Here is a 6000-nt window from a genome sequence, read left to right as displayed (position 1 = left end):
TATATATATTTATACATAAAACATATATATATATATATAATCTTTTTTTTTTTAGGAGACGGGGTCTCACTATGTTGCCCAGGCTGGACTTGAACTCCTGGGCTCAAGCGATCCTCCTGCCTCAGCCCCCCAAGAAACTAGGACTACAGGTATGCACCATTGCGCCTGGCTCAAGCCAGCTATATTTATAACTCACTGGCAATTATGATGAAGGTAGCAAAAGTTGAAGGATTAGCTCAAATGCATTTAGATTACATAGGTTTTAGTTTGGTATGAAACAGATGAGCGTTAATACTATCACCCAAGGATAGATTCTACCAAGGGAAATATGTGGGAGAAAAAAACCAACTTAAATTACTCTAATTCTTGGTTGTTGACTCCCTCCAACACATACATTCCTTTGTTGACAAATGAATGTTTTAGATGAGTATTTGTTTATCACAGACATTTAACAAAGAAGGAGAGCAAACTGACAATCAAGATTGGGTGCATATCAGAAAACCGGTAAACAATGTCTTTTTTTGAGACAGAGTGTCACTCTGTCACCCAGGCTGGAGTGCAGTGGCAAGATCTTGGTTCACTGCAACCTCCACCTGCCGGGTTCAGGCAATTTTCGTGCCTCAGCCTCCCTGGTAGCTGGGATTACAGAAGTGCACCACCACACCCAGCTAATTTTTGTATTTTTAGTAGAGACGGGGCTTCGCCACATTACTTCATGGGCCAGGCTGGCTAGTAAATAATGTCTTATACGTATTGCAAGCATAGGATCTTCAGTCCAAAAATGAAAGATTTTGGAACTCTTCCATTTACTGAATATGACTTGAACAGCATTATCATCTGCCAAGGCTGCAGTCACTGCTAAAATGGCTTCCCTAATATAAGACAATCCCCAGAATCTGTCTCTATCGGAAGAATGACCTTTGATTTCATCTCTAAAATACACAAGCTTTATTTGACTAAGGCAAATGAAAGAGCCAGAAACTTTAAATATAGCTTATTTCATTTGATCATCTTAACTAAAATCTCTTTCTATGTGAGAAAAGACTTCCCCATCAGCAATTTTTTAAAGGGACATTTAGCTTCAAAAGCTTTTATTGCTTTCTTTTTCTCTATCGTAAGAAAAATTAAGTCAAGCATTTGTGGGGAGACATGCAACAAAATGCCAGCATTAAATTAAGTGCTGCTGATTTCCAAAGCGACCATTTCTGCAGTAACAAGTGGTTGCTGTTGTTTTCACACAAACACCAATAAATAGTCACAGAAACACAGTACATGGGTAGTGATCAAAAAATTATTTCCTCATTTTAAAGGTAGTTCTGAAACAACACAAAATTATTGTGAACACAAATAATTAGACTTGACAAGTAACCAATTTCCGTAGAGTCACAGGATTTTCAGCCTCCTGCCAAGGCAGCCTTATGTTCTGGCATTGGTCATACTTTCTCATCTGCTCAGAAGCCTCAAAGTAATCACCCAAGATCTTGATAATTTAAGCCCTGACTAGCCAGGTGTGGTGGCTCACATGTGTAATCCCAGCACTTCGGGAGGCTGAGGCGGGAGGATTACTTGATCTCAGGAGTTGAAGACTAGCCTGGGCCACATAGTGAGATGCTGTCTCAACAAAACATAAAAAATTAGCCAGGTGTGAGGGCATATGCACCTGTAGTCTGAGTAAGGTTGAGGTAGGAGGATCACTCGAACCCAGGAGGTTGAGGCCGCAGTGAGCCGTGATCATACCACTGCACTCCAGCCTGGGCAACAGAGTGAGATTCTGTTTCAAAAAAAAAAAGTTAAAAAAATTTTTAAGCCATGACCAACTTGAGTATTTTATTTTATTTTTATTTACTTATTTATTTTTAAATTTGAGACAAGAGTTTTGCTCTTGTTGCCCAGGCTGGAGTGCAGTGGTGCGATCTTGGCTTACAGCAACTTCTGCCTCCCAGGTTCAAGTGATTCTACCTCAGCCTCCCGAGTAGCTGGGATTACAGGCACTCGCCACCATGCCTGGCTAATTTTTGTATTTTTAGTAGAGATGGGGTTTCACCATGCTGGCCAGGCTGGTCTCAAACTCCTGACCTCAGGTGATCCGCCCACCTCAGCTTTCCCGAAGTGCTGGGATTACAAGCATAAGCCCCTGCGCCCGGCCGACCAACTTAAATATTGACTGTTCATCTCTCACCATAAACATTCTTATTGTTCAAATTAAGCACTGGGCATCAATTGTTACACACTGATCCGAGCGAAGTAGCCTGTCACAGATGCCTTGTCATCCCAAACCCCAACCCTGTGAAGCAAGTCTAGGTTACCTACTGGTGTGGGAGGGCTGCAGGGAGATGGGCAGGAATGTGACCCAGGTGCTTCTTGGGCTGTCCTTTGAACCACATCCACGGAACTCTTTGCCTACTGGTGATAAGTGCCTCTGCACACTGATAAGCACCATTTAGAAACACCATTCTGATAACCATCACTAGGCCACTGTGAGTGTTGTTGAGTTCTGGATTTTTCCCTGGGGCCGATCGTTTGCAGTAGGTCTCAGGCAAATCCCAGTTCTGTAGTTGGAGGGCTGTAAATTGTATAGAATTTGGGAGAATTTCCTTTTCTTTTCTTTTCTTTTTTTTTTTTTTTGTTGCTAGATAACAAATTAAACACATCAGAGGATTGAAAAGCCTCTAAGTTGTTTGTTGTTTTATGGAGAGGAGAACAATGGATTCACCAGGCTGAATTCCTAGTGCCTGTTTGCTCTTTGAAGCAGTTTGCAGGGAGCGATGGTGGCAGTGGCACACACAGGGAACTGAAGTTGGGATGCACAGTGTTTCCCACTCTTCCTCCACTGAAGTAGGACCGCGGGCCTGGGAGATGCCAGGCCTGAAGGATCCAGCTGCCTCTGGCTTCCAAGGCTGGTGTAATGGCTCAGTTCTCACAGAAGTGCTGACAGAATATGACAAATAGAAAACAGATGTGAACTGACCTTCCAAAAATGTATTGAAAGGCTTCTTAATCTTCACAGGAATTCTTCAGAGTGAGAGACGCCACCTGCAGGCAGCAATGCTCATGGCATCTTAAAGGGTTGATGTTCCTGCCTGTGATCCCTTCGCTAGTTGGCCACAACTGTTCTTCTTATCCCCTGCCCTCTCAGACATCTTTCTCTTGGCATCCATGTGTGAAATGGATGGATCCCCGACTGGCCAGGGGATCACAGGCAGTGAATCCTTTCCCTCACCTGTCCCCACACACAGTTTTGGCTTTCATAGTTATAGCCACCTTTTCCTATGCATTGAGGCTGTTCCTCTCCCATCTTTGCCATTGGATCTCTACTTGCTTTGAAATTATTATCGTCACTGGGTCCATTGCTTGCTCCAAATACTTCTTTCTTTGTTTTTAAGACGGGATCTCCCTTTGTCGCCCAGGCTGGAGTGTAGTGGCATGATCTCAGCTCACTGCAGCCTCCATCTCCCGGGTTCAAGAGATTCTCTCACCTCAACCTCCTGAGTAGCTGGGACTACAGGTGCCCACCACCATACTCGGCTAATTTTTGTATTTTTAGTATAGTCGGGGTTTCACCATGTTGGCCAGGCTCTCAAACTCCTGATCTCAGGTGATCCGCCCACCTCAGCCTCCCAAAGTGCTGGGATTACATGCGTGAGCCTCCACACCTGGCCCCAAATACCTTTTTGACACTAAATGTTGCTTTGGAGCTACTGAGTACACTGGAGTTTTGCTCACTGAACAACTTAAGTTAGATCTACTAAGTAGAGGGGTGCAAAGGACAACAGGGGAATCAACATCCCCTGTTTCTTTCTCTCTTACTGCCTTCCCGGTCCCTGGCTTCTAGGTCAAAGTGCTGCTCCTTATGTAGACAAGTGTGCGCTCAGCAAGCATGATTCTGTGGCTTTTTGAATTGCTCAGTGTATGTTCTTTGTGAACACCTGCATGCATCCTGCGGGAATTTAGGTAGCATTTCCCAGATTTTTGTCCCCCTATCACTATAATACATTGATGGAGACCTTCTTTCTTGCCAAACTATTGATATCCCAAAAAGAACTGCTGGCAACATTTCCACTGAGAAAGAAAGCCATGTAAGTACAAGGCAGTGCGAATTCATTCCCAGTGCCACTGATGAGCAATCAACTACATCACCCCAGTTAATCTCAAATCCATCTGGCTTCAAAGTCTAGGCACTTTTCAGTGGGCCAAGCCAGGTCTCACTTTGGAAGTCAGGGGGATTCTGTGCTTAAGAAGTCAGTGCACTGTCCGACCTCCAGACGTTATATGCCAAGAAAGTCCCATCTTATTTTGAAGCAAACTCAATAAAATGTTCTGGACAGAAGTGGATAGAGTTCGTGGAATCTGAATCTTTTCCTATACCTGTGTCACTTAAGACTAAATAATTTGTCCAATTCTGGGGACAATAAGAAATGTACTCTTTGGGCATATGGTGGCTCATGCCTGCTAGTCCAGTGCTTTGGGAGGAGGCTAAGATGGGAGGTTCACTTGAGGGCAGGAGTTCCAGACTAGCCTGGGCAACAAAGTGAGACCCCGTATCTACAACAAAATTTTAAAATTAGCCAGTCGCAGTAGCATGTTCCTGTAGTCCTGGCTACTGGGGAGGCTGAGGTAGTAGCATCACTTGAGCCCAGGAGCTTGAGGCTACAGTGAACTACGATTGTGCCACTGCACTCCAGCCTGGGTGACACAGCAAGACCGTATCTCTTTTAAAAAATTAAAATTAAAAAATACAATTAAAATATTCTCTTTTTCAGAACTTGCAATCATTGTTTAGATATTTAAGTTCTGCAAATGAATAAAAAGTATCAAACATGCAATTTGTATGCGTTAGCTCAGTAGAGAGGATGATGATCTTGTGAGATGAGCAATAGCATGTCAATTTTAGAGAGCAGATAAATGAAGTTTATAGATATCATTTATCTATAAATGGGAGAGCAGGATTCAATTAGACTTGTCTGTAACAGGGGCTACAGAATTTTTGTATTATAGCTCTTTGATGGAAATGTAAGCAGGAGACTTTCTTGAAGCTGTTTGCATAGCTATAGCTACCTCATGCCTTTTCTTTTCTTTTTTTTGATGTTCAAACAATTCTCCTGCCTCAGCCTCCCGAGTAGCTGGGACCATAGGCGTGTACCATCATGCCTGGCTAATTTTTGTATTTTTAGTAGAGACAGGGTTTCGCCATGTCGGTCAGGTTGGTCTTGAACTCCTGACCTCAACTGATCCGCCCATCTCGGCTTCCCAAAGTGCTGGGATTACAGGTGTGAGTCACTGTGCCCAGCCTCATTTCTTCACTTAGTACATTTTGGGTTAGATTGAGGGAGGGATGGAGATCGGGGGGTTGAAGATCTCACTGCAAGCTACTTCTTAGGCTGCCATTTCTTCTGTTACTCTAAGATCCACTCTTTCAATTGATATGTTTTACAGTGTGAGATCCCAGGAAGAAAATTTTAAAGACAAATCTGCAATTAGTAGTTTTTTTTGTTTTTTCTTTCTTTTAGAGACAGGGTCTCACTTTGTTGCCCAGGCTAGAGTGCAGTGGTGTGTTCACAGTTCACTGTAGCCTCAAATTACTGGCTAATTTTTTTAAAAAATTTGTTTGTAGAGACAAAGTCTCACTATGTTGGCCAGACTGGTCTTGACCTCCTGTCCTCAAGTGATCCTCCCACCTTGGCCTCTCTCAGTGCTGGGATAGTAGGCATGAACCCGGTGCCCAGCCAATTAGTAGACTTTTGGTCAACAGATTTAATGAACCCAAACTTCTACTCTCTGCCAGTGTTTCTAGTTCATTCTGTGTGACCATCCCTAGCACACTTAGGATCCAGCAACATCTGGGTTTTTTTTCTTTCTTTCCAATGTCCTGCTTTCTCACTTCTAGGTCTTTCTTTGCACATGCTCTTCCCTCCCCCTTCCACCGCTGCATTCTTTCCTCCCTATATCCACTCTTCCCCTGGCTAACTCCTATGAAGCCTCAGCTTCAATGTCACCTCCTCC

The sequence above is a fragment of the Rhinopithecus bieti genome, unplaced genomic scaffold, assembly GCF_001698545.2.
Source record: "Rhinopithecus bieti isolate Rb0 unplaced genomic scaffold, ASM169854v2 scaffold_25288, whole genome shotgun sequence".
Lineage (NCBI taxonomy): Eukaryota > Metazoa > Chordata > Mammalia > Primates > Cercopithecidae > Rhinopithecus > Rhinopithecus bieti.
The sequence above is the reverse complement of the archived record's forward strand: the minus strand, read 5'-3'. Positions refer to the sequence as shown.